This window comes from Chiloscyllium plagiosum, unplaced genomic scaffold, assembly GCF_037043375.1.
Source record: "Chiloscyllium plagiosum isolate Xiang-an unplaced genomic scaffold, Cpla_swu_hap1 HiC_scaffold_2, whole genome shotgun sequence".
Classification (NCBI taxonomy): domain Eukaryota; kingdom Metazoa; phylum Chordata; class Chondrichthyes; order Orectolobiformes; family Hemiscylliidae; genus Chiloscyllium; species Chiloscyllium plagiosum.
Genome location: NW_028270140.1, coordinates 108095817 through 108123623, shown reverse-complemented (window position 1 = coordinate 108123623; position 27807 = coordinate 108095817). Strand labels below are relative to the sequence as shown.

The window sequence follows — 27807 nt, the reverse complement described above, 5'->3', positions numbered from 1 at the left end:
TCCATTTTCCCACTCATCTTTACTATGTTATACTTTTTCTCTTTTAACTTTATATGTTTCTTAAATTCCCTCGTCAGCCACGGCCACCTCTGCCTTCTCATAGGATCTTTCTTCCTTTTCGGAATGAACTGATCCTGCATCTTCTGCATTATACCCAGAAATATCTGCCATTGTTCCCCCACTGTCATCCCTGCTAAGGTATTGCACCACTGAACTTTGACCGGCTCCTCCCTCATAGCTCCATAGTTCCCTTTATTCAACTGAAATATTGTCACTACTGATTGTACCCTCTCCCTTTCAAATTGCAGATTGAAGCTTATTGTATTATGGTCACTACCTCCAAATGGCTCCTTCACTTCGAGGTCCCTGATAAATTCTGGTTCATTGCACAATACCAGATCCAGAATTGCCTTCTCCCTGGTAGGCTCCAGCACCAGCTATTCTAAGATTCCATCTCTGAGGCACTCCACAAAATCTCTTTCTTGAGGTCCAATACCATCCTGATTCTCCCAGTCTACCTGCATGTTGAAATTCCCCATAACAACTGTAGTAACATCTTTGTGACAGGCCAATTTCAGCTCCTTATTCAACTTACACCCTACATCCATACTACTGTTTGGGGGCCTGTAGATAACTCCCAAGAGAGTCTTTCTACCCTTAGAATTCCTCAGCTCTATCCATACTGACTCTACATCTCCAGATTCTAGGTCCCCCCGCGCAAGGGACTGAATATCATCCCTTACCAACAGGGTCACCCCACCCCCTCTGCCTGTCAGTCTGTCCTTACGATAGCACGTATAGCCTTGAATATTCATTTCCCAAGCCCTGTCCGCTTGAAGCCACGTCTCAGTTATCCCCACAATATGGTAGCTGCCAATTTCCAAAAGAGCCTCAAGCTCATCCTTCTTATTTCTAATAATTCGTGCATTCATTTTTGCCTATGATGATATGTATAACAACAGAAGCTGGTGCTTCTGATAAGACTGTTCTTTCAGAGAAACATTTTTGTCGTCTTTTTGTTTCAGCTGAGGAGTCAACACCTCCAGTTGGCTAGAAACATGAGCCTTCAGTTTTCTCCCCATCAGCAATTCTAATGCTAATTCATGTGGAGTGAACCAGTAATTTAACCAGGCCATGTAAAATTTAACATTTTCACTAAAAGGGATTTGACTACCTGGCCTCCATGTGCAGTTGCCCCATTTTTATTGTGGGTATTCAGGTGACTAACATGTAAAGGTCCAAAAGAGGCTGCAAAATAGCTGAATCATTTGCAAACTGCAGTCGGTTGTCCGACTAACACAAACACGCCAGATATTCCATGGTAAGAGGTGTATTTCATACATGAACCTGTCAACTCCTTCTGTGGTGGTGGTATATAGCATTTACACTTGTGTCCAATGTGAAATGGATGACAGCAACAAGGTAAGATTGTCTGTTCAACATCAATATGCTGGTTCTCACTTGTTCCTTTGTTTTCCTAAGGAAAGTAATGCAGATCAGAAGCTCTCACTGCTCAGACAAATTTTACAGTAGCTATGCGGTCCTCAATTGCCTTGGAGATCTATGACCACTACGCCATCAATAAACATTCCATTTCTGACCTTATGGTGGAGTGAAGGTTATTCATGAAGCAGCTGAAGATAGTTGGACATAGAATATTACTCTGAGGATCTCCTGCAGGTTTGTTCTGGAGCCAAAATAGCCAATTCCACCGATAGCCTCAACCATATTCCTTTGTGTAAATAATGATTTTAACCAGTGAATCATTTTTCCCTGATTCCTATGGGCTCTTTTGCCTGCCACATTTCATCAAGTATACCAGCTCTGCACGAGGTTTCAGATTGAGTTGGAATACAATTCTGCTACTGTTCATGGCCAAAAATAGATGCTCAATTTTGAATTGCTAGATCTATTCAGTTATACAGGGCATTAGTGAGATCACATCCCAAATAATGTGTGGCGTTTTGGTCTCCTTATGTAACAAAGGATGTAAATGCTTTAGAGATGATTCTAAGGATGTTTACTGGCTCATACCTGGAATGAACAGATTCTTTTATGATGGTGCGTAAGAGACGTTAGAACATAGAAAAGTACAGCACAGAACAGGCCCTTTGGCCCACAATGTTGCGCCGAGATTTAATCCTAATGTAAAATATAGTAACCTAACCTACACACCCCTCAACTCCCCGCTATCCATGTGCATATGCAGCAGTCACTTACGGCACAGTGGCACAGTGGTTAGCACTGCTGCCTCACAGTGCCAGAGACCTGGGTTCAATTCCCGCCTCAGACGACTGACTGTGTGGCGTTTGCACATTCTCCCCGTGTCTGCGTGGGTTTCCTCCGATGCTCCGGTTTCCTCCCACAGTCCAAAAAAAAAGTGTGGGTTATGTGAATTGGCCATGCTGAATTGCCTGTAATGTTAGGTGAAGGGGTAAATGTAGGGTAATGGGTCTGGGTGGGTTGTGCTTCGGTGGGTCGGTGTAGACCTGTTGGGCCGAAGAGCCTGTTTACACACTGTAAGTAGTCTAAATGTCCCCAAGGACTCTGCTTCCATCACCACAGCTGGCAATGCATTTACAACTTTCTGCGTAAAGGTTATTTCCATTTTAGTTTGGAAGAGTAAGGGGTGACTTCTTTGAATTATATAAGATTCAACATTATCTTGACAAGATGGTTGTTTCCTCTTATGGGTAAGACTAGAACCAGAGGGCACTGTTTTAAAATTAGAAATTGCCCTTTCAGATCAGAGATGAGCAGAATTTCATTTTTCTCTCAGAGAGTTTTGCAACATACAACTCTCTGCCTCAGAAGATAGTGGAGGGAAAGCCATTGAATAAATTTAAGCCAGAAGTGAATGGATTCTTGATATGCAGGGAGGCCATGGGTTATTGGGGTAGATGGGAATGTGGAATTTAAAACACAAACAGATCAGTCATGATCTTAATTAATGGGGGAGCAGGTTCAAGAGGTTGAATGATATATTTCTGCTCCTGATTTGTATATTCATATGTTTGAAATCAATCCCATCTATCCATGGTGGTAGTGCCATTGCAAAGTTGGATAGATTTCAAACATACCTCTTTTGGTTTTGTTCACCACATAGGTGCCCCCCTTCTAATCGTTTTGTCAAGCTGTGATTCATTAATGGAAATGAAATCTTCCTGGATGCACATGATGATCTTGCATCCTTACTTAATGTGATGCTGTATTCAGTGGTGAGCTTTCCTAGTTCTATGAACAATTTAGAGGACCCCTTGTCAAAGGAACACTTATTCCTATGTTGTTCAGAGTCTTAGATTTTTAGAACAAAGTTAAGGGCAAAACATGCTTTCCTGCTCAAGAATGAGTTATTTTTGTTTTGAATTCGTAAGCATTCTCTACTATCTGACAATCTTTATATTGTGGTATTACATGTAGCATTACTTTAACCTTGAGAGTTATTTGATCTGGACCACATAGCTTCAAGTATGTAGGTTGTCATTTGTCCTTCAGCTCTAGAAGATTGATCTCGAGATCTGTGTTCTAGGAAGAGTTATCTTTATTTGCTTCATTAGTGGCCTTCACTCCATCATGGGACAATTACCAATAGTTGCACACTGTTTAGTTTTATTCACACCTCTTTAGATAATAAAGGAATCTGAGCACGGATGCATCAAGACATGGCGAAAGTGGGTACTGCAGATGTTGGAGATTAGAGTCAAGGTTAGAGTAGTGCTGGAAATGCACAGCAGGTCAGGCAGCATCCAAGGAGCAGGAAAATCGACGTTTTAGGTCAAAGCTCTGCATCAAGACATTGTCAACAATTAGGCTTGGCTGAAAAGTTGCATAATGCATTCTTGCCAACCAAATGCAAGTCAGTTGTCATTAAAGGTCCCCTTAAAGATTTTATGGTACAATTACCTGAGATAGCAGGGAAGAGATCCTCTATGAAAATAACTAAGGGAGTATAGGTACACTAGCTTAGATAATGGGCCAACAACTTAATCTACGAGACATTACATTCTTTGTGAAGGCTATCCAAGAGATAAAAGGTCCTTCAGTGGAGAATTGATTTGTAAAAGTTCAGAATATAGGTCAATGGCCCTCAAGCAAAAGATTCACTATTCTTCCAATTCCAAACAGAGTACATTCTGGGAACACTGTGAAGCATGCATTTTGCCTGAATTTCTGAAATCAGAGACATGGCGGGGTGGGGGCTGAATGGATTAGTGGTAAATGTAAAAATAGCTTTATACTTGAGTGTATAATGGTTAACTATGGGAAACAAAGCTTTGAGCTATAAGGCAATGGTTCTCAAAGGCTAAGAGTTTATGTTGCGTTAAGCTCCACCCATCCTTTAGATGGGAACAGTTGAGTGCTGCATGAATAATCAAAGTGAGTAGATGTGCACTGTGCAGCTCCCAAGAGTCCTCAATAATTATGCCCTGTAAATTTAACCTGTATCTATTGCTATCATGTAGTGAACTAACAGGTTATGAAAGACAATTGTCTCCTCTATTTAGACTCACCAGTGGTCTAACCTCTATCACTGATAATTAAGTGGCATTCAACTCAGTGCAGAGAAATAAGACTGCTGACAAACTACCTAAACCAGAATACAACATACCAGTGAAGGTGGTGGTATCTGAAAATAATAGAGTAGCAATAATGACACATCTGTCTCTGCTGGGATCTTATATGATATTATCAGATTGGTTGGAGCTTAATGCAGTCTTATATATTAATCTTTTCATAATCATTACCTTATATAACAGAATCAAACACTATAAGGAGAAGTATGACAAATGATATTATTCAAAACGTGCTCTGTTTCCTTTGATTTTGAAACTATAAAAATAATTTCTGCTGATCAATATTGGTATTATTAAATATTACTATTTTGTACTTACATTTTCATTATTACTTTCAGGAGTCAGAATACTGTGCATTGTTCTGTCTGCTTGCAAGTCTTCTCTGTGGTAACGTCTTAGGTGATTACATCGATATGGTGTGATCATTTAAGTCTGAGGTCAGAGTGGATTAAATGGGCTGAATGGTATTCCATTATATAATTTCTTGTGTTGACAAAACTAAAGCAATCCTGAATCTGAAGAAGATGTTTCATAGATGAATGAACAGCAATATCTGATTCATAGATATATAATTCCTCAGAATAGTGCTAGATTAGATAACAAGTATCTTTGACCTTCTATTTGGTCCCTCATTAATGTCCAAAGATTTATTTTACCAACAATAATTTTCACTTTTATAGCAGTATTAAGTAACATAATAAGATCTACTGAGGTGCTTCTTGGAGGTGATAATAACTAACTAACTGATAGAGTACTGAAGTTCTGGTTAAAAGCAAGGTCAGATAGGAAAATTATTAAATAATCTTTTCAGAGGGATATAATAAGTTAATAAACTGCCAAAATAAGTCATTGGAGTAATTTAAAATAGAGTTGGTAAATATATTGCAACAGTAGTAAAGATATCACTTTCATAAATAAAATGCCACATTCATTTATAAAATGATACTTACATACAGTCTTTGAAGCTAAGGCCAAGCATGTACCAAGTTACATTAATTATAAGTAATCAGAGATTCAAATGTTTCACTTGCATGTATGAAATTTATTACAGTGAAACTGTTTAGTTTAGTTACATTGTTTTTGGTTTAACTTAATGATTTTCATTGTCTTAATATGTTCAGATCTGAAGTCTTCAGTGTGTTCTTGCACTTTCAAAAATAAACAACCTTTTTATTCTTTTCTATGGATGTAAACAGGTATTCACTAAGACATCTATCTCCACAGGAGAACCATTTTTAGGTAAAACATAGACCAAATATGCATCACCAAGTCACCATGGCAACAAAGTAAGCACTTCACTTATTATAACATTTAGTCAGTTTTGTTTGAATTCTGAAGCCCCATATTGAGCCAGTGACAGCTTTTATTCAATAATCCTATAAAAGAAATTGGGTTTACTTTTTAGTAAAATGCTAAGAGCAAAGAAAGTTCTTGACTGTGCGTCACTATGCAACTCATTTCCTAATCGTGTGAACAACTAGTTTAAACAGATCTTTATACAAAGGTTCAGCAGTTTAGGAAAACACAAGCTTCTTATGGCCTTAGTGAATGGATTAGTGAACTTTTTTTTAATATTCATTCACGGGATCTGGGCATTACTTGCAAGGCTAATTTTTGTTGTGCATCCCTAACTATCCTTAAACTGAAAGGGGTTTTCAGGAAATTACTGTGAGTATGGAGTCATATTTTGGACAGACTTGGTTATTCTGGTGAATTTCCTTCCCTGAAGAATGTTAATGAGCCAGATGGGTTTCAACAAGAAATAATGATCGCCATTATGGTCAGAACTACTGCAAATAACTCTGTATTCCACATTAATTAGTTGAGCTTAAATTCCATTAGCTATCATGGTGGGATTTGAGCCCAGGTCCCAAAGCAGTCATCTGGATCCCTGGCTTACTAGTCTAGACATTACTATTAAACCATTGAATCTCCCAATAATTAAACACCGTTTCAAGCTGACCATTTCAAATTTCAATCTGAATTTTAATAGTGACAGAGCAGAATTTATTGCAGGGAATTTATTTGTATCATTAACCAATGACTTCTGCCTGTAACTCTCCAATAAATCTGTAGGAAGTGCTGTTCAGACAGAATTATGTTCAGATAAAAACAACAGACTACGTGATCAGTGTATTACCAAATGCTTGACAATTGTTGTTTATGTATCATACATTTAAAGTTCAGATAGGTTTCATGACTGACATCTCTATCACCAACTCAATAGTAACTCCTCCATCACTGTGTAACAGTTCAACAGTTTTAAAAGATCTACTGAATGCACTGTAACAACTCATAAGCTTACTTGGACATCACTGCCTTACTCAACTACTGTATAGGATTAAATTTAAAACATCATCTCCTCCAAGTTCTGCTTCATGTCACATATCAGCTTGTTTTCAGACATAAAATTTTATTTGCTGGTTCTTTTTTTAAAAAAAAAGCTTCTTGCTAATCCCATTATGAGAATGCCATGATCATTAAGATGTAGTATTTTAAGAAGTATGCCCATCAGTATATTCTGAGGAACAGCTGACAAGGCAATAAATGAAGTTTTGCCAATAACATTGATGCCTAAGACAAATTTTATAGATCTTTAAAAACAAGAGTTCCTGTTAATATGTATTGTTTGTTTGACCAAAATTCACTAAAAAAAACATCAAAACCAGTTTAAATAATTATAGGATTTCAAACACAAATTGCATTCACCTGCAAATCGGGTTTGCGTGATCTTACAGTTCTTCAAAAAGCATCACCGACCCACAAACCTGACTATGTCCCATTTGAGCTAATCACCATTGTGAAGTAATGTTAATTGCACCAGTATGTAAGCTTTTCGGCAGCTCTTAAATTACGCATGCTGACAATTGTGCGTCACAATGAATCTTAGAGTCTAAACACAGGAAAAAAGGCCCTTCAGCTCATTATGTCTGTGTCAGTCAAATACAATCACATATCTATGCTAATTCCAGTTTCTAGCTCTTGGCCAACAGCCTCCTATGCCTTGGTATTGCAAATGTATATCTAAATGCTTCTTGTGTTCTTCTACCTCTACCACTCTTACCTTAAATCTATGCACCTTGTCATTGACCCCTCCATCAAGGGAAAATGTTTCTGCCTGTCTATTCTGTGCATGCCCCTCATAATTTTATCTCAATCATGTCTCTCCTCAGTCTACTCTAATCCAAGGAAAACAACCCCTGTCTATTGAATCTTCCTTCATAACTTAAAGTCTGCAGCCCAGGCAACATCCTGGTAAATCTTCTCTGTACCCTCTCCAGTGCAATCACATCTCTTCTGTAATGTAGATTCCAGAACTGCACACAATGCTTGAGTTGCGGCCTAACTAACTTTTTATATAGTTCCAGCATAACCTCCCTACTATTAAACTTTATACCTTGGCTAATAAAGCAAAGTATCCCCCAAATAATCATCTAGATTAAAAATGTTATCTTCCACTCTCTCTGTGATGCTGCCTGACCCTCTGTGATTTCCAGCATTTTTTGTTTTCAGTATCATCTCATACTTATCCGAATCCCATTTGCCACTGATCAGCCATTTGACCAATCTATCTATATCCTCCTTTAATCAGCAATTCAGTAATTCTTAAAAGCCATTTTCATTTATTTGAAATTGGATTACTTGTAAGATGGACTAAACAAAACTGGTGAAGAATATTAAGAAAATTACTTGTGATTTTAGGTGTTGCCAATGGGTTGAATTTTTTTTTCTTTAGCTAAGTGTCAGTGGCATTGCACTGTTTGAAGGAATCTTCACTGTGAGACCTAGCCTGGTTTCTAACCATATCTTACCAAAGATTAACTAAATTCCCCAACCTATGCCTTCTCTCTATTCCCATTTACCAACCCATTTACTCAATAAAACACAGCTGCTAGGATATCCCAAAATTGGCTGGATCCTTGTTCCTGGTGCCACCTTCAAAAGCTAGTTATATACCTAGACAAACACTTTTTGTCCAGAGTTACCCTGTATAGTTCCTGATATTTACCTCAGCTAGAAAAGAAAAGGAAAAGTTAGCAACTGACTTTGCATGCAGGGACCTAGAGATCCTGCTGGACAGGTTCGTGCACAGACAGGATCTCCTCTTTCCCAGGACCAAAGTGGAAGCCACAACATCAGATCATGCCAGACTTAGCTGAGGTTTCTATCTTGGTCTGTACAGTTGCAGCCATTTAGAGAAACGCCCAGCAGTGTAGGAAGAAGTCCTATGCTGTGAACAAGGAAGAGACATTGTATGGGGATACAAAGCTCTGAGTGCTTCGGAACCAATATCGGAGAAGAAAGACAACCTGCAGCATATGAGTCTGTTGCCCTTACTGTCAAAAAAAAGCCCAAATGGAGAAAGATTTGTATAGTAGCCAACTTTGCAAACAATACAAACACAGTTGGAAAACTAAGTTTCCAAGAATGACAGAAATAGTTTACAGAGAGATATTGATAGGTTAAATAAGTGGGCAAAATGTTGCTATGTAGTTGGTCATTTTGAAATGGAGAATGAAACAACAAAGTATTATTTAAATGGAGAAAACTGCAGAAAGCTGCAACACGAAGAGACTTGGAGCTACTTGTGCACAAAATACAGAATGCTAACACACAGATGCAGCAGGTAATCAGGAAGGTTGGTTACCAGAAAAAAGAAGGAACATTAACCTTTATTTCATGGGGTTTGGAGTATAAGATACTGTGAGCAGTTTTGGTCCTTTTATTTAAGGAAAGATATTGTTTCACTGGAGTTCAGAGAAGGTTTACTAGGATAATCCCTGGTATGGAGGATTATCTCATAAGCAAAGGTTAAACAGGGTGGGAATCTACTCATTGGAGTATAAAAGAATGAAAGATAATTGCTTTGAAACATACAGGATTCTTAAGAGACTTGACAGGGTAAATGCTAACAGGATGCTTCCCCTCATGGGAGAGTCCAGAACCAGAGGTCATAGTCTCAGAATAGAAGGGTGCCAATTTAAGACTGAGGTGAGGAAGAATTTCTTCCCTGAGAGGTTTGTGAGCTTCTGAAACTCCTTGTCACAGAGAGCTATGGGGCAGAGTCCTAGTGTATATTTAAGTCTGAAATCTCTTGATTTTTGATCAAAAGCTACGAAGAAAACAGAGTAAATGAACATGAGGAATGTGAGATCAGCCATGATCCTATTGAATGGCAGAGAAGGCTCAAGGGATCAAGCAGTCTACTCCTGTTCCTATTTCTTTTGGGCTAAGAATGTTAATATTGTTCTCCACTCATCAGCTTAAGCACCACCATTTTCTTTCTGCTACCTCAAAGTCACTCTATCTCTGTGGGTTGCATTCACCTTCCACCAAGGTTCATGTGCTTTAACTCTCATTATTGCTTGCAACACCTTACCACCTGCCCACACCCAACCTAATCTCTGACGCCACTAACCCTGTACACCCTCTTGTGTGGCCTACTGACTCACTTGGGAAGTCTTCCTACCTGCATCAGGTTGGCAGCTGTGATACCCACTTTAATCTCCCATAAAACGTGCCTCTCCTACATTCCAGGAGGAAAACAAGTCCTTATTAGGGCAGAAAGAATCAAGATGAGAGGTTAGCTGTCTGACGTTCAGATCATCGCTTCTTATTGGGAGAGCTCTGATTACCCCAAGTGGCTGACTGACCATTCCAAGGCCCTTGCCTGTAGTCCAAAGCTGTCCTTGACTGACTGTGCTGAGTCCCCCTGAGTGAACGCTATCTTCCTTGACTTGACTGAGGACTGCTCACAACCATGACAAGCTTCCTGGCTTTGTGCCTGTATGGTACAGAAATGTGGCAATACTTTTGAGTCTAGAATCTCTGGCTGAGGGGCCATGTAATGCTGTGAGCATCCAGGTAGGTTCAAAGTGAGTGACCACTAAGAGAACAAGTGAACAGCCCAGAGATGCAGCCTGGTCCAGTCCATTAATCAGGTGGGACGCCCCAGCACACAATATTCTCGCAGGTGCATTACAATAGTTGCCTTTGAAATCCAAGGTGCAGCATTGAAGTGCAGTAGTATACTGTAAGTGGACCAGAGATGCACCATGGGAGTTCTTAGAGGCTGGCACATGTTGGATGCCATTACCTGAGGATATAGGGTGGTGCCTGTGGAGTATACCCTGAGAAAGGCATTAACTTCATTTTGGTGTGTATAGGAAACAGTAAAGACATTACAGGGAACAAGGGCATTAAAGGTGAAAGTACAGAGTGAATAAATCAACAACCGCAATAGTAGCAAATAGATTTCAAGAAGATTTAGATAGTTGAGAGTTTGGAAGTCAGGCTTTATGTTTCGCAGAAATATTTATTGGAAGGGAAGACACAAGAATGAGTTTGATTGGATGTGGGCAGGAGAATGAAAATAATTGGAGATGGCTTTGTGATCAACTTTGTTTCTCCTTTGCAAATGTTGCTAGATCAATTGATTATTAAATTTAGATTAGTTACAAATAGGCACAAGGAGTAATCAAAAGTGTCAATATCCCTCTGAAAGAGAGTTAATTTCAGTAAATTGAAAATAGACATGAACCAAATAGATTTGAAACAAATAATACACAACAGTCAGTAAAGTTGAAATTATTTAGAATCAGCAAAAATTAAAATTTCCCTGTTTTGAATCATATCTAGCACAAAGAATATGGTTCTAATTGTTGGAAGTGAATAACCTCACCTCTAGGGCATTGCTGCAGTTCACTATCCTAGGCTCAACCATTTTTATCTGCCTTCACTAATGGCCTTCTCACATGAGTGAGACAACCGGAAGTGGAGGAAGATTTTCTTCTCGCAGAAGATAGTATTTTGTGGATTTCTTTACCATAGAAGGTATCGAGGTTGGGTCATGAAGTATATTCAAGACTGAGATAGATTTTTCATCAATATGGGAATTAAGAGTTTACTGGTGGTCAAAATGCTGGTGGAATAGGAAGCTCCTCTGCTCTTTCTGTTTATTTCTCATTTTCTTCTTTTTTTTCTCCTTTTTTCACACTTGGTGTTCTCTCCTGAGGTAGTGCGGGCTGGAAGTATGGAGCAGAGAGGCCTAGAGGCCCGAACAAAGTGGAGATGACCAGTGGGCCCTGAGTGGAGTGGGGATGGGCTGTGACTTGGAGGCCTGAGCAATGAGGGACAGTTGTTGGACTGGAGACCAGTGCAGGCCTGCAAGCTGAGGCAGACCATGTGTGGAAGCCCCTCACCCTGATCTACTGAAAGACTATAATGCTTATCTTTTTAACTTTATTCTAATTTTTCTAATTTGTATGATGAACAACTGTAAATAATGTAACTTTTGTTCCTTTCGTTTCCCTTTATTTCTGTACTTTATATCTAAAATAGGTACTTTGTACCTAAGATGGCAGCCTATGGGGCGACATTGTAAACTTTTCACTGTATTCCTGTACTTCTGTACTTGACTACACATGACAATAAAGGATATTCTACTTCTAAAATTGTCTATTGCGGAAGTTTTTACTAATGGTTGCGGATTGTTCAGTTCCATTCATACCTCCTCAGATTATAAAGGAATATGTAATGTATGCATCAAGACATGGTCAGAATTCAGGCTTGGTTGGTAAGTGGTGAGTAGTACTCTTGCCAGCCAAATGCAAGTCAACTAACATATCCAGCAAGAGAGAATATAACTACCTCCTTTTGACACACAATGGCATTATCATCACTGAATTGCCTACCATCAATAGATTTGACCATCAATAGTCAATCATAACTGACCAGAAACTGAACTAGACCAGGAATGTGTATATTTGGCATTTGCCTCCTGACACCCCTGAAAAGTTCAGTTTGTGCATGTGGAAAGTTTTGCACACGCACATTTTATGAAATGTCCTGCCAATGAAAAATATGGAAGTACCCAAATAAACACAGTAAATAAGAGTGAACAGGATAAAATGACATTACTACAAGGGAAACACATGTGAGTACTGATATGGCTACAAACGCAGGTCAAATGCATGGAATTCTGTGATAAGTGCCTTATGTCCAAAATCCACCTTCATGGAGCTATGAACCTGCACTCCAAGGTCTCTTTGTTCAGCAACACTCCCTAGGACCTTACAATTAAGTGTATAAGTCCTGCTAAGATTTGCTTTCTCAAAATGCAGCACCTCACGTTTATCTAAATTAAACTCCATCTGCCACTTCTCAGCCCACAGGCCTATCTAATCAAGATCCCATTGTAATCTGAGGTAACCCTCTTCGCTGTCCACTACACCTCCAATTTTGGTGTCATCTGCAAACTTACTAACTGTACCTCTAATGCTCACATCCAAAACATTTATTTAAATGAGGAAAAGTAGTGGACCCAGCACCGATCTTTGTGGCACTCCTCTGGTCACAGGCCTCCATTCTGAAAAACAACTCTCCACCATCACCCTCTGTGTTCGACCTTTGAGATAGTTCTGTATCCAAATGGCTAGTTCTCCCTGTATTCCATGAGATCTAAACTTGCTCACCAGTCTCCCATGAGGTACCTTGTTGCATGCCTTACTGAAGTCCATATAGATCACATCTACTGCTCTGACCTCATCAGTCCTCTTTGTTACTTCTTCAAAAAACTCAATCAAATTTGTGAGACATGATTTCCCATACACAAAGCAATGTTGATAATCCCGAATCAGTCCTTGCCTTTCCAAATACATGTACATCCTGTCCCTCAAGATTCCCTCCAACAACTTGCCCACTACCGACGTCAGGCTCACCGGTCTATAGTTCCCTTGCTTGTCTTTATCGCCCTTCTTAAACAGTGGCACCAAGTTAGCCAACCTCCAGTCTTCCGGCACCTCACCAGTGACTATCGATGATACAAATATCTCAGCAAGGGGCCCAGCAATCACATCCCTAGCTTCCCACAGAGTTCTGGGGATCTGATCAGGTCCTGGGGATTTATCCACTTCTTTGCATTTCAAGACATCCAGCACTTCCTCCTCTGTAATATGGACATTTTTCGAGATGTCACCATCTATTTCCTTACATTCTATATCTTCCATGTCCTTTCCACAGTAAATGGTGGATGCAAAATACAGTGATGCAAAATACTTGTTTAGTATCTCCGCCATCTCCTGTGGCTCCATATAAAGGCTACCTTGCTGATCTTTGAGGAGCCCTATCTTTCCCTAGTTACCCTTTTGTCCTTAATGTATTTGTAAAAACCCTTTGGATTCTCCTTAACTCTATTTGCCAAAGCCATCTCATGTCCCCTTTTTGTCTCTCTTAAGTGTACTCCTACTGCCTTTATACTCTTCTAAGGATTCACTCGATCTACCCTGTCTGTACCTGATATTGCTTCTTTCTTTTTCTTAACCAAACCCTCAATTTCTTTCGTCGTCCGACATTCCCTATATATATCAGCCTTTCCTTTCACCCTGACAGGAATATACTTTCTCTGGATTCTCTTAATCTCATTTCTGAAGGCTTCCCATTTTCCAGCCATTCCTTTACTTGCGAACATCTGCCCCCAATCAGCTTTTGAAAGTTCTTGCCTAATACCATAGAAATTGGCCTTTCTCCAATTTAGAACTTCAACTTTTAGATCTGGTCTATCCTTTTCCATCACTACTTTAAAACTAATGGAATTATGATCACTGGCTCCAAACTGCTCCCCCACTGACATCTCAGTCACCAGCCCTGTCTTATTTCCCAAGAGTAGATCAAGTTTTGCAGCTTCTCTAGCAGGTATATCTACATATTGAATCAGAAAATTTTCTTGTACATACTTAACAAATTCCACTCCATCTAAACCCTTAACGTTATGGCAGTCCCAGTCTATGTTTGGAAAGTTAAAATGCCTTACCATAACCACGCTATTATTCTTGCAGATAACTGAGATCTCCTTACAAATTTATTTCTCAATTTCCCATTGACTATTAGGGGGTCGATAATATAATCACAATAAGGTGATCATCCCTTTCTTATTTTTCAGTTCCACCCTAATAACCTCCCTGTATTTCCAGGAATGTCCTCCTTCAGTACAGCTGTAATGCTATCCCTTATCAAATACACCACTCCCCCTCCTCTCTTGCCTCCCTTTCAGTCCTTCCTGCAGCATTTGTATCCTGGAACATTAAACTGCCGGTCCCGTCCATCCCTGAGCCATGTTTCTGTATTTGCTGTGATATCCCAGTCCCATGTTCCTAACCATGCCGTGAGTTCTTGTGCCTTCCCTGTTAGGCCCCTTGTATTGAAGTAAATGCAGTTTAATTTGTCAGTCCTACCTTGTTCTCTGTTTTGTCCCTGCCTGCTCTGACTGTTTGACTCACCTTTGTTCTCAACTGTTCCAGTCTCAGATTGATCTCTTTCCTCATTATCTCCCTGGGTTCCATCCCCCCATTTACTAGTTTAAATCCTCCCAAGCAGCTGTAGCAAATCTCTCCGCCAGTATATTAGTCCCCTTCCAATTTAGGTGCAATCCGTGCACCTTGTACAGGTCACTTCTTTCCCAAAAGAGCTTCCAATGGTTCAAAAATGTGAATCCTTCTCCCATACACCAACTCCTCAGCCATGCATTCATCTGATGTATCCTCCTATCCCTGCTCTCACTAGCTAATAGCACCGGGAGTAATCCAGATATTACTACTCTTGAGGACCTCCTTTTTAAATTCCTGCCTAACTCTCTGTAATCTTTCACCACTTGTGCACAGTGACATCACTGTGTACCAAAACAACATGAATTGCGGCATCTCATCAAAGTTCCCAGCACACGTTCCTGAAAGCAAGTGCATATATTGTGAAAGGGAGTGCATAAGTAAATGCTACAAGTCATTCTCAAAGTGTTAGGAAACATTTACTCATGGCATATGGCAGAGAGTTACTCACAGATTTTATAATTTTGCACTGAAGTTCCTTGTCTAGATGTTAAAAATGTTAAATGATCACACACATAGGTGGTCAAGGTCAATCTTCTAAAATTATATCTTATTCTCTGTACCACTGCCTTTACACACACTGCTACGTTTACCAAGTATCACAGCATACACCTAACAATAAGCTCTCTCAATCATAACTCATACCAACATCCAATATCTTTCAACAGCTTTCAGGACAATTGTTGCCTAATTGCCCCGGATATATAGGACTTCACAATGAAAGCCTTTCCTCACTCCTCTTCCGTCTCCAAGAAGTTTGGCCTGATCTGTGTGCCCTTGATCATTTTCCCAGTTATGTTTTGTTCTAAAAGAAAAGCCTGCTAGTTTCCTCTGATGCTTGGGAAAATTGTCTTGCGCAAAAGCCTTTAAGTCAGCATAAAGTTCTTCAGCACCCAGGCCACCTGCAGATCTTTAAAAATTGAAATTTCTTAAACTTAAAGAATTGAAAATGATTGCCAAAATATACCAAAGGCATTTAGTGTCATAGTAATTGTAAATCAAAAATATATTGACCCAAGTAGATTTCAAGCAAAGGAATCAGCCAGTGGCTAATACGATGGAATCTGTAATTTAAGAACATGCTCTCTGTCTAGATCAGATCCATGCTGAAAAGGAAATTGAACCTTCTAAAACAAAAGCGAAAACTAAAACTAAAACAACGATGGACATGGAAATTTTAGGTTAAAATTGTGTAAAGACAAAGAGTCCCCTAACCTTAGATTCCAGTAGTGCAGCATAGAGGGTCTGAATAAAGGCAAATACAAAATTGCTGCAGCCACTTCTGCTACGTATTTAACATTACTGGAATCACGCCATCAAGACCATCATGATTAGAGTTGAGGAAGTTTCTGCAGGTATGTGCCAATTTGGTGTAGCCCATTTAATTCATAATTTATAGTGCCTGTATTTTGCCTACTAATTCCTGGTAAATTTACACTGATTTTGATTGCATTTCACTGTTAAAGTTATAAAATAATCTTGTACATTGGTTTTCTTATTGAGATTGTTTTGATAATTTATTTTGAGTTTATTGATCCCAATGGAAATCTGACCACTAACCTGTAGGTAGTTGATCCCTTCAAATATTACTGATGGAAAGGTTTCCTCATCCTGGTTAACATCATATCCAGCTGTGCAATTTTAAAAGAAAGTACCGTCTGGAGCATAGTACTCCAAACTACTAGTCCTGGTGTCAAATCACTGTTGTTTACTCGTCATGATTTACCTACTCCACATAATTCTAGTGGACATTAGTATGCATCCACTATCCCTTTTACCATGCATGATGTTTGCCTTACCCTGAGTGTACGTGCTACATGCTCTTTTACAACCTTAAAATGCTATGTAGCACTTGAACTTAATTTCACTCCAAAGATATACATTTTGGGGAGGAGCTCCCATGGTACTGTGATAGTGGCTTTACCTTAGCTGGGAAGTATAACAACATCTCTTAACAGGTTGATTAGAAAATTAAAATTAAAATCAAAACCAGTTTTGAGTAAACTGGTAAAGGATAGAGTTTGAGAGTCTCCTTGAAATACTTACAAATTAAGGACTCAGAAATAGGAAATTTGCAGAAGGTCTACTGAAGTGTGAGAAACCAAAAGCAATAAAAATATATGCATATACATGCATCACAATAAAAAGAAAGTATCATAGCCATTCAGAAAGGGAGAGAAAAACGAGTGCCAAAGAAAGAAATTAGAGAGGAATTTTTAAAGGATTACAGGAAAGGGAACTAAAATGAAAACAAGTACAAAAAAAACTGTTTTTTTTGTCCATGAGTAACAAAGTGCATTTTACATTGAAATGCATTAATTTAGACCTGGTTTAGATCTAAATTTGTAAAATGAATTTGGTGTCAGAATATTAGTAAATCAAACTTATCATTTGATGCACCTTGATTTTTTAATCACAAACAAAAAACAGAAATTGCTGGAAAAGCTCAGCCAGTATGGCAGTATCTGTGGACAGAAAGCACAGTTAACAGTTCAAGTCCTGTTCTGAGGAAGAGTAGTAGACCCAAAATATTAACTCTGTGTTCTCTCCACAGATGCTGCCAGACCTTCTGAGCTTTTTCAACAAGTTCCATTTTTGTTTCTGATTCCAGCATCCACAGTTCTTTTGGTCTTGATTTTTTTAATTTGAGTTTTTGAATGTATTTAATATGTTTACATAATTTTCTCATTTGTGTAATATGAAATTTTGTATATTTTTATTTCTGATACCAATTAAATTGGACACACAAGGGAGATGGAGTCCAAATATCCAGGATATATTTAAACTCTACTTGTTAATGTCTGTGGGATCCCTATATACAGACTATATATTATTTCCTTAAAAATATTCACAAAGTTCAACAGAATACTTATCAGAGATGAAATAAAGGAGAGGTCATGATCACTTCAAAAAGATTTGCAGACTGTTGGCACTCCTAAGAAGCAGAATTCATGGGAAATCTCAATTTATCCAATTCACCATTGAGCAGGTAACGTTATGGTGATTGGGGCAGTATAAATGGAAGTGGTTCAAAATAGATTGGCTTTCTTTCAAATAAGGTGAATCAATAACAAATAATCTGAGCTACCAAATGATAAATACATCAGTGAGAGTAATTAGTAGTGCATTTTCAGAATGAGAAGCAAGTGTATCTTTTAAAATACCTGAAAAAGGTGAACTGAGTAAAGAAAGTTGAGAGGTGCCAAATTTTAGAAATCCAGATTTATCATTGGTATTAATATGGTTTTGTCCTCTGTCGCCATTAACAGTTGACACTGCTAAAACCACTCTCAAGAAACAATTTCATTTAAGAATAATAAGACTGATAATTCTTCTTCCAAATATTAAATGATTTTGGATGTTTGTTGCAAACTAGGTTGTAACAGAAAATGGTGTATTAAATGTAACCATCTTCAAGCAACTTAAGCAGGTGAGAAGAAAAATCCCTATAGACCCATTGAGCAATGACAAATTGTGTAATTTTCCTAGATTTATTGTTGCATTCAGCTTTACATTTATGTAACCCTTTTGGCATCATCAACTGAGCCTCTCTTAGGTGAATCTTCTTGATCCTTAGCCCTACCGATCTCACGGAGTTTAAGTTATAATGATTTTTTTGCATGACACAGTAACTTCCAGCATATTGTCTCCGAGCAGTTTTTCTTTTCTCATTGCATCACAGAAAGCAGTCCATGTGGATTATGGACAGCTTGTGCTTACATGTCTTGATGATAGATAATCTATAGTTGAACATCAGGGGAATATCGTTTGGTCTATTAGCAACAATTGGCTTTGCCTCAGCAAATTCAAGGTCATTCATGGAACCTCCTTGACATCACTTAGACTTCAAAGAATGCGTTTTGCCTCAGCTAATACTTGCTGGAAATGAATGTGGAGGCTTTTACATGCACTTGCCGTAGGAATGTCCGGTAATGAATCCCTTATGGGACATCTTCTTTGCGGCTCGATTACATTTTTAATGATACCAAAGCCACAGAACACCTCTCACTTTTAAAGTGATAACTGTGCATTGATTTTTTAGAAGTGACATTGCAGATTATAAGTGAACTCACATGATCACCACTTACTAGTGGAAAGCATAATAGATTTACATATTTATTTTAAGAAAATGAAACATTTCTAACTTATGTACTGTATGCTACAATTATAACCAAAGATAACAATCATACATTTAGAATCAAAGCTAAAAAGTGAAAGAATCATTAAAACAATCATTTTATTTCACCTTGAAATTGCCAGTATTAGGAGATATACTACTCATGCCACTGTGAAATCATGTGTTGATAACTGATTTGAAATTTTCCCCTTGACTGATGTCAAAACTTGTTTGCAGCTGTACATATGATTTAATATCTTCTATGCAGTTCCCAAAGACATTCTAATTGGTTTCTTCTGGTGTAAAGTCACTGACTGCAACCATTTAACACACTGAAGCCGTGTCTCCTAGTCCACTGCATTTAATAAGGCACTGCAACAATTTCAGCTGTCTTCCGTTTAGTCTTTTGCCATTTTCAATTATACCTTTCCACCCTAGTATTTGTGTAATTTTCAAATGTGTCTGAGCTGACTTGTACTGCTGTTCACTACTGAACTGCATGACAGATTACCTGACAAGCCATATCTGTTCAGCCCAGAAATGTGCAATAACACAGGGTCATGACTCTATCACATGTTGTGTACTTTATTTCCTCACAGTTCACTGAAGACTGTCATCTGTTTTTTTCAACTACCCTTTGCCATAATGTGCATTAACCATTTATCTGCTGAGATTTCTGAGCAGCTGGTAAACCCTTAACGTTTTTAAAACAAGTTTGGGGCAAACAAAATGCATTGAGAAAAACATAAAATTGTTCAGGTATGATTAAGGCACGAGAGAGTATCATAAGTAACAAGGAATTTATCAACTATCATAAATAACTTATCTGAAAATAGTTAGTGACAAAAAAGAAAAAGTTTACATTTATCTCTTTTGTTTCTAATGCATTCCCAAACCATAGACCATAAACTATAAAAAAATGTGAACTAAGAGTGGATTATTCAGCCCCAGAGCCTGCCCTCTGATCTAATTCATGCCAAATCTGACATTCTCAAATCCACTTTCTTGTGTTTTCTCGATAACCCTTGATTCCGCTAGACAACTAGTCAACATTTCTAACTGAAATTTAACACTGACAAGTTTTCCATTAAATGAGAAAAAAGGAACTTTGAGACTCAGAAAGGCTACAATGAAACAAATGCCTTGATTCCATGTCAAACAATTTTGCTATAAAATCATTGAATGTGAAAATGGATCAGAAATGCTGCATTTTTATTGTGGTATTTAATACTAAAGCAATAAAAGAGGCAATTGACTGTTGTGCTTGCACTAGCTCTTTGAAAAAATGTCCAATTTGGTTCCACACCTCATTTTTTCACTAAAACCCTGTAAATTACACAGTTGAATTGTCTTTTAAAAGTTTCTATTTAATCTGACCTCACTACGTTTTTAGGTAATGCATTCCAGATCTTACCAAATCCCTGTATAAGAAGAATTTTATTGATTGCCATTCTAAATATTTGTTGCCTGGTCATCAACACATTTAGCAAAGGAAAATAGTTTCTCTCTAATTACAGGTACCTTAACAAAACCATTCATAATTCTGAATACTTCAATGGAGTTTCCCTGTGCCCGAAGGGGAGCAATTCCAGCTGACACTCATGTGCTGAAATTCTGGCCATAGAAAGATTAACTAAACAGAAGGATGATGCCTTTTTGCCCATTGTATCTGTACAAACAGGAGCTATCTTGTCCATCCTGCCTTACAGTACTTTGCAGCTCTATTGATTATGACATCTCAAAGGGTGGCATGGTAGCTCAGTGGTTAGCACTGCTGCCTCACAGTGCTGGAGACATGAGTTTGATTCCTGCCTCTGGTGACTGTCAGTGTGGAGTTTGCACATTCTCTCCTATTCTGTGAGGGTTTGCTCTGGTCTCCTCCCAAAATCCAAAGATGTGCAAGTCAGGTGAATTGGCCATGCTAAATTGCCTAAGTGTTAGGTGCATTAGTATGGGGTAAATATAAGTTAGGGGAATGGGTCTGGGTGGGTTAATGTTCAGAAGGGCAATGGTGGCCTAAGGGCCTGTTTGCACACTATAGGGAATGTCGTCTAAAAAAAATTGGATATCCAAGTGCTTTTGAAATGCAAAAAGAATTTCTGCCTCTAGCATTTTTTCAAGTAGTGGATTTGAGCCCTCCACTCCACTCTGGGTGAAATAATTTCTCTTCACCATCTCTCTAATCTTTTCTCCAATCACTTAACATTGTTTTCTCTGCTAACTGACTTCATTGCCAACAGAAATAGTTCTTCATATTCATTTAACCCATGCTCCTCATAATTTAATTCACCTCAATACATCTCGCCTCAGTTTCCCTATTTCAAAGAAAACATAGTCATTTGGATCCAGAACTGGCTCAAAGGTTGGAGACAGAGGGTAATGGTGGAGGGTTGTTTTTCAGAATGGAGGCCTGTGACCAGTGGAGTGCCACAAGGATCGGTGCTGGCTCCACTACTTTTCATCATTTATAGAAATAATTTGGATGTTAGCATGAGAGTATAGTTAGTAAGTTTGCAGATGACACCAAAATTTGAGGTGAACTGGACAGCGAAGAAGTTTACCTCAGATTGCACCGAGATCTTGATCATATGGGCCTATGGGCTGATAAGTGCCAGATGGAGTTTAATTCAGATAAATGCAAGATGCTGCATTTTGGGAAAGCAAATTACAGCAGGACTGATACACTTAATGGTAAGGTTGCTGAGCAAAGAGACCTTGGAGTGCAGGTTCATAGCTCCTTGAAAGTGGAGTCGCAGGTAGATAGGATAGTGAAGGCGGCATTTGATATGCTTTCCTTCATTGAGTATAGGAGTTGGGAGGTCATGTTGTGGCTGTACAGGACATTAGTTAGGCCACTGTTAGAATATTGTGTGCAATTCTGGTCTCCTTCCTATCAGAAAGATGTTGTGAAACCTGAAAGGGTTCAGAAAAGATTTACAGGGATGTTGCCAGGGTTGAAGGATTTGAGCAATAGGGAGAGTTGAATAGGCTAGGGCTGTTTTCCCCAGAGAGTCGGAGGCTGAGGGATGACCTTATAGAGGTTTATAAAGTCATGAGGGGCATGGATAGGATTAATAGACTAAGCCTTTTTCCTGAGGTGGGGGAGTCCAGAACTAGAGGGCATAGGTTTGGGGTGAGAGGGGAAAGATACAAAAGAGACCTAAGAGCCAACTTTTTCACACAGAGGGTGGTATGTGTATGGGATGAGCTGCCAGAGGAAGAGGTGGAGCTGGTACGATTGCAACATTTAAGAGGCATTTGGATGGTACATGAATAGGGAGGGTTTGAAGAGATATAGGCTGGGAGCTGGCAGGTGGGACTAGATTAGGTTGGGATATTTGGTCAGCATGGATGAGTTGGACCGAAAGGTCTGTTTCCATGCTGTACACCTCTATGACTTATGACCTTAAGGCCATCCAATTTTTCCTCATCACTGAAGTTCTCCATTCCTGACCATATACTTATGAATCTCAACAAAATTTTGATTAAGGTTTTGACACCCTTTCTGTTCTGTTGTGATCAGAGGTGACACTGTTTTCTAGGTACAGCCTTGATGGTATTTTATACAACACTGGCATAACCTACCTACACTTTTCCTCTAGGCATTGGCCAATCAAGGAAAATATTTAAAACATCCCATGTTCCTTCCCTGTCTTAGTCCAGGGTTATGCCTTTACCACTCAGATTTTCTTATTATCAGTAATATTGCCTTCCTTGGTAATGAAGTGCTCAAGGTTCCATACTTATGCACAGAAAAAGTTAGCACTTTTCTGATTTGACTTTCAAATTAAATTGCAACAAGAGAGCTAAAACACTATCTGGTCTGCAGGGTTCTCCCTGAATGTCAAACTAAAACTGAATATATTGCACAGATATACAAGGACAGACTGGAAATTGAGGCCACCAAGAACTTTATCCATCACAAACATGAAAGAGAGTGTCAGAGTTCAAATAATGCAGAAGACCAGTTTTAATCATTCAGTTCAAGGGCAATTATGGAAAGACAACAGATGCTGACTTTACCAGTGAATCTCAAACCCATGAAAAGACATAGAGAGAAAAGTGCTGACAATTGCCCAAGCCTCAAGCTTGGAAATCATAAGAAAAAAAATCTGAATTCTGTGAAGATATGGGGACCAAGTCCTCTCCTTCAACTTTTACTCAAAACCTCTGCTGCAGCTTGACAGGTTACAGAACAGCTCTCCTGCTCTCCTGTTACTGACCAAGAGCACTAACTCATTCTTGATCTGCATAGTTTTATACTTCTCCTGCTAATTTCCTCTTTTGTCTCATACAGGCATTAGCAGAACCCAGTCAACCTGAACAACGAAGAGGCCAGTGCCAATCACTCTCAGCTCCATCTTCAGCCCTGAGGGAGAAGCCGGTGTAACCTAAAAATAATGCATCAGCAAGGTGATAATCTACACCCACTACCAGCACAAAGACTTTCACCTCAGTAGGTACTTTATCAAGATTAGACTTGGTCCTCCACAGATAACATTCCTCTTTATTGTCCATTAGACACCAAAACTGGAGGTGTAGTGGACAGTGAAGTAGGTTACCTCAGATTACAATGGGATCTTGATTAAATGGGCCAATGGGCTGAGGCGTGGCAGATAGAGTTTAATTTAGATAAATGTGAGGTGCTAAATTTTGAAACGGCAAATCAGGGCAGAACTTATACACTTAATGGTAAGGTCCTGGGAAGTGTTGCTGAAGAAAGAGACCTTGGAGTGCAGGTTCATAGTTCCTTGAAAGTGGAGTCGTAGGTACATAGGATAGTTAAGAAGGCATTTGGTATGCTTGCTTTTATAGGTCAGTGCATTGAGTACAGGCATTGGGAAGTCATGTTGTGGCTGTACAGGACATTGATTAGGCCACTTTTGGAATACAGCATGCAATTCTGGTGTCCCTGCTATAGAAAGGATGTTGTGAAACTTGAAAGGGTTTGAAAAAGATTTAGAAGAAGTTGCCAGGGTTTGAGCTATAAGGAGAGGCTGAATAGACTGGGACTATTTTCCTGGAGCATTAGAGGCTGAGAGGCGACCTTCTAGAGATTTATAAAATCATGAGGGGCATGGATAGGGTGAATAGACAAGGTCTTTTCTCTTGGGTGGGGGAGTCCAAAACTAGAAGGCATAGGTTTAGGTGAGAGAGGAAAGATTTAAGAGAGACCTAAGAAGTAACTTTTTCATGCAGAAGTTAGTGCATGTATGGAATGAGCTGCCAGAGGAAGTGGTGGAGGTTGGTACAATTACAATATTTAAAAGGCACCTGGACAGGTATATGAATAGGAATGATTTAGAGGGATATGGGCCAAATGCTGGCAAATGGGGCTAGATATATTTAGGATATCTGTTTGGCATGGACGAGTTGGACAGAAGGATCTATTTGCATGCTGTGCATCTGATGATAGCACATGTAAAATAACATGGATAGCAAGACATCTATTTAGCAACACAAATGGTGAAAGGCTGCAAAAATAACAAAGTTTCATTTGTAATCTGCAGGGGCTACTTGCCAGATGAGCAAAAGAATCACAAACAGTAATACATAGACTGAGCATAGCTCTTTCATCCTGGAAGCAAGTAGTGAGAGGTTCAGGCTCCATGCGCTCCGCTACACTTTGTGCTATCCTAGCCTGAAAGACCTCCCTGTTGCTTAATGTTTTGATCAACTGGATCATTTTCATGTGCAGAAAATTGCTGTCAAACCCTCATTCCAGACGATGCAAGATATCGCCCCTCCTTTTGACCCCTCCAAGTGTGGAAAGGCACAACATGCAACAATGATGCAGGACCAATGTGGTACAAAACATCAAAATCTATCTTCTGGAAGCCTTTGGTCTTTCAAGTTTGGTCCTGGTTGAAGCATGCCCTGCATTGTACCTTTGTTCTCTCTCAGTCTAAGGGTGTCTTAATGATGTCATCAGCCATGTTTGGAGAGGCTACCCATTGTCTACCCAGCAGACATCTTTGGTTGGGCCAATGACCTTAGGAGGAAGCAGGCACCTATGAGCTCTCCAGTATGTAAAGATCATGGCAGCTCCCAGGATATCTGGCAAAGGCCTTCAAAGTTTGGCGTCAATAGCCATAAATTATTTGAGCATTGAGAGAGTTGAAGTTTTTTCTGTTCACAAATATCGGAGGATGGTGATAGCGAGCTCGAAAAACAACCTGAGTGCAGTCAATGGTGCCCAGCTCGTGGGGGATGCCAGTGATAGTGGAGAATCTCAGTGCCTGAACTGCTTGACTCTTCTCATCACAGGTAAGGGTACAAAGGGCTGTCTGATGAGGATAAACACATTAGCAACATCCGGAACGCACTTGTGAGTTGAGGTTTAGGAGACATCACACATGTCATCAGGGCAGCTGCAACCTTGGCATCCACCATATGGACTTGCCACCCAATCCTTGTGAGTGCTAATCATTGTCCAGCAGGTGAGGTAGATCAGAGATGATGGGGTTGGACATCATTACTCATTACCAGCCCCGTCTTTCAAACAGTGAAAGAAAATTACATGAGGCCTATGAATTGTGAGTCTCCTCATTTGTCTGCTTCCTGATTCTCCTTAATGGATTTAGTCCTGCAGCTTCTCCCTCTCGACTCAGTGCAGCAACCATTTAAGGTTATCATTAATGCTGGGCTTTTAAAGATTTTCTAATCACTGTCTCCCTCTGCATTGTCTTCTGAGTTTTATCAAGGCCACCACGACTCCAATGAAGACTTTCTCCATGTGACTTCCATGAGCAGATAATCTGTGGAGATTATCAGAAAGATAATGCTATTTCATTGAGAGAATTCCTGATCCCTTGCATCCATAACAATTAAGCATAATATTATGCTGTCACACAGAGTGGCATAGAGGCTTCCCAAGGACGGTATTGTTATGCATCAATAAAGCGATTTAATAATTTGACCATTTCAGATGACACAGTTGCCAGCCAATGTGTATGTTCTACAGATTTTTGTTCATAAGCCACCTTGAAACTGTCAATGTCTTAAAAAAGCAAAGGCTCCTTTCAAATCATAGTCCATGTCCTTTCTGATATTTCTAATTGACCAGTTCAGAGATATTATTAGATGCCTCTGGAGTAACCTGGGTCTTCTGGCCCAGAGACTGGAATACTTCCACCGCATCACAAGAACCCGACCCATGTCCTTTCATACCTACATTTCACTGTGAGAACATGACAGCTACAATGTGTTGCCTTCTAGCACATGCCATAGAATATGGCTGACAAATAGGAACTTCAGGCGATATTTTCAAGTTCCTTGTTATCATTAAAATTGTTGAACTCACACGACAAAGAGACTATCATTATGCAAAATGCAATGTTCATGATTGCTTGAGACCATAATTTCAATTCTGCATTCTTACTGACCATCCAAACAATTGTAAATTGAAGGCAAGTGGGTGGTTTTATTGGACGAATGAATGCATGATTACTTTTGATACCTTCAGAGAGAGGTGGGAACTACCTACCTCTCCCTCGCCTTTGGTAGTTAGCCTTGCATTTAATGGGTTTTGCATGTAGATTAATCAATAAGAGAACATGATAGTAATGGTGATTTAGCGATAGTAATGGTGGTGGAAAATTGCCACAGGTGATTTGGTGATGGGAAAAGCCATTTAGTTGTATGTGGTAGCACTTCCAGATGTATATACATTTAAAAAAAGGCATAATTGCTGCTATTGGCCCAGGATGGCTTCTAAAGCAAATTCATTATTCTGATGAATAAAGAAGTAACTTACTTCATGCACTTTGCAAGTGGCCATTTTAGGATGCTGCACAGTTTATTTTCAATTCTATACGGCAAGGTCTCAATTGCATCTTCCTAGGAGTGACTTGCATGCTCTGCCCATGACCAATTTCCCCTCACTTTTCATGTTCCCTTTTCTGGTGCTGCTTCTTCCATTTTGGTTGAACCCCCTTATATCACCGTTAATGTGCCCACTTTACTCCCAGAGCCAAGGCTCTTTAGATTCCCAGACCATGTTGGCACTACCTCTTCCCACATTGAGGCTAGAATAACTGTAACCTACCTGAACCACCCTCCTTTGACAATGACCCTCCAGTCCTCTTCTGTTAACTATGAGGTTCCAACATACTATTGGCAATTGCCCCTTCTCATTGTGTCTATTCCCTCCAAGACTCAGTGTGTATAAAACCAATGAAGTATTGAACTCGTTAACATTAACATGTAACTAACAATTGACTTCTCGTATGCAGAGCTCCATTGATATTGTTCACCCTGGCTGTAGAAAAACTGCACAGTCAACAATGAAACTGTCATGCAGAGATCTCTCACCAAACAGATATTGGTCTCAAACTGGAATCTATAATATAATGGTATTTTTAATATTTCTCAGATACATAGTTTGGGATCACCCAAAGTCAACAAATTAACTAAGCCAGCTGGGATGGCTATCCCTATAGTGCTTCTTTCCAATATGAGCTACCTGCCCCATCCTCTGTGTTATGAAGCTAAAACAAAGATGCTGTCAGCGTGTAATTCAATGTTGAAGACACGTGCATTCAAAAAGCAATGCCACACACTGTAGTTGGATGTCTCCAAGTCAACGCTAAAGTCCAAAGATGTGCAGGTTAGGTGGATTGGTCATGTTAAATTGCCATAGTGTCCAGGGATGTGCAGGCTAGGTGGATTAACAATGGTAAATGCAGAGCTACAGGATAGATTTAGGGGGGTCAATGGGATGCTCTTCCGAGGG

General features: G+C 39.4%; 1 protein-coding gene and 1 long non-coding RNA gene across 4 annotated transcripts in view; one reads left to right on the top strand and one right to left on the bottom strand.

Annotated features, from left to right (window-relative positions):
* LOC122559479 (uncharacterized) overlaps nt 1-12022 on the top strand; it is a 33380-nt gene extending 21358 nt beyond the window's left edge. The window contains exons 2-3 of the long non-coding RNA XR_006314431.2: nt 5771-5860; nt 11594-12022. This is a non-coding gene — a long non-coding RNA (uncharacterized LOC122559479). The remainder of the gene's footprint in view (nt 1-5770; nt 5861-11593) is intronic.
* Nucleotides 1-27807, bottom strand: part of mef2cb (myocyte enhancer factor 2cb) — a 302892-nt gene that overhangs the window by 254564 nt on the left and 20521 nt on the right. The gene's annotated exons all lie outside the window — the stretch shown is intronic.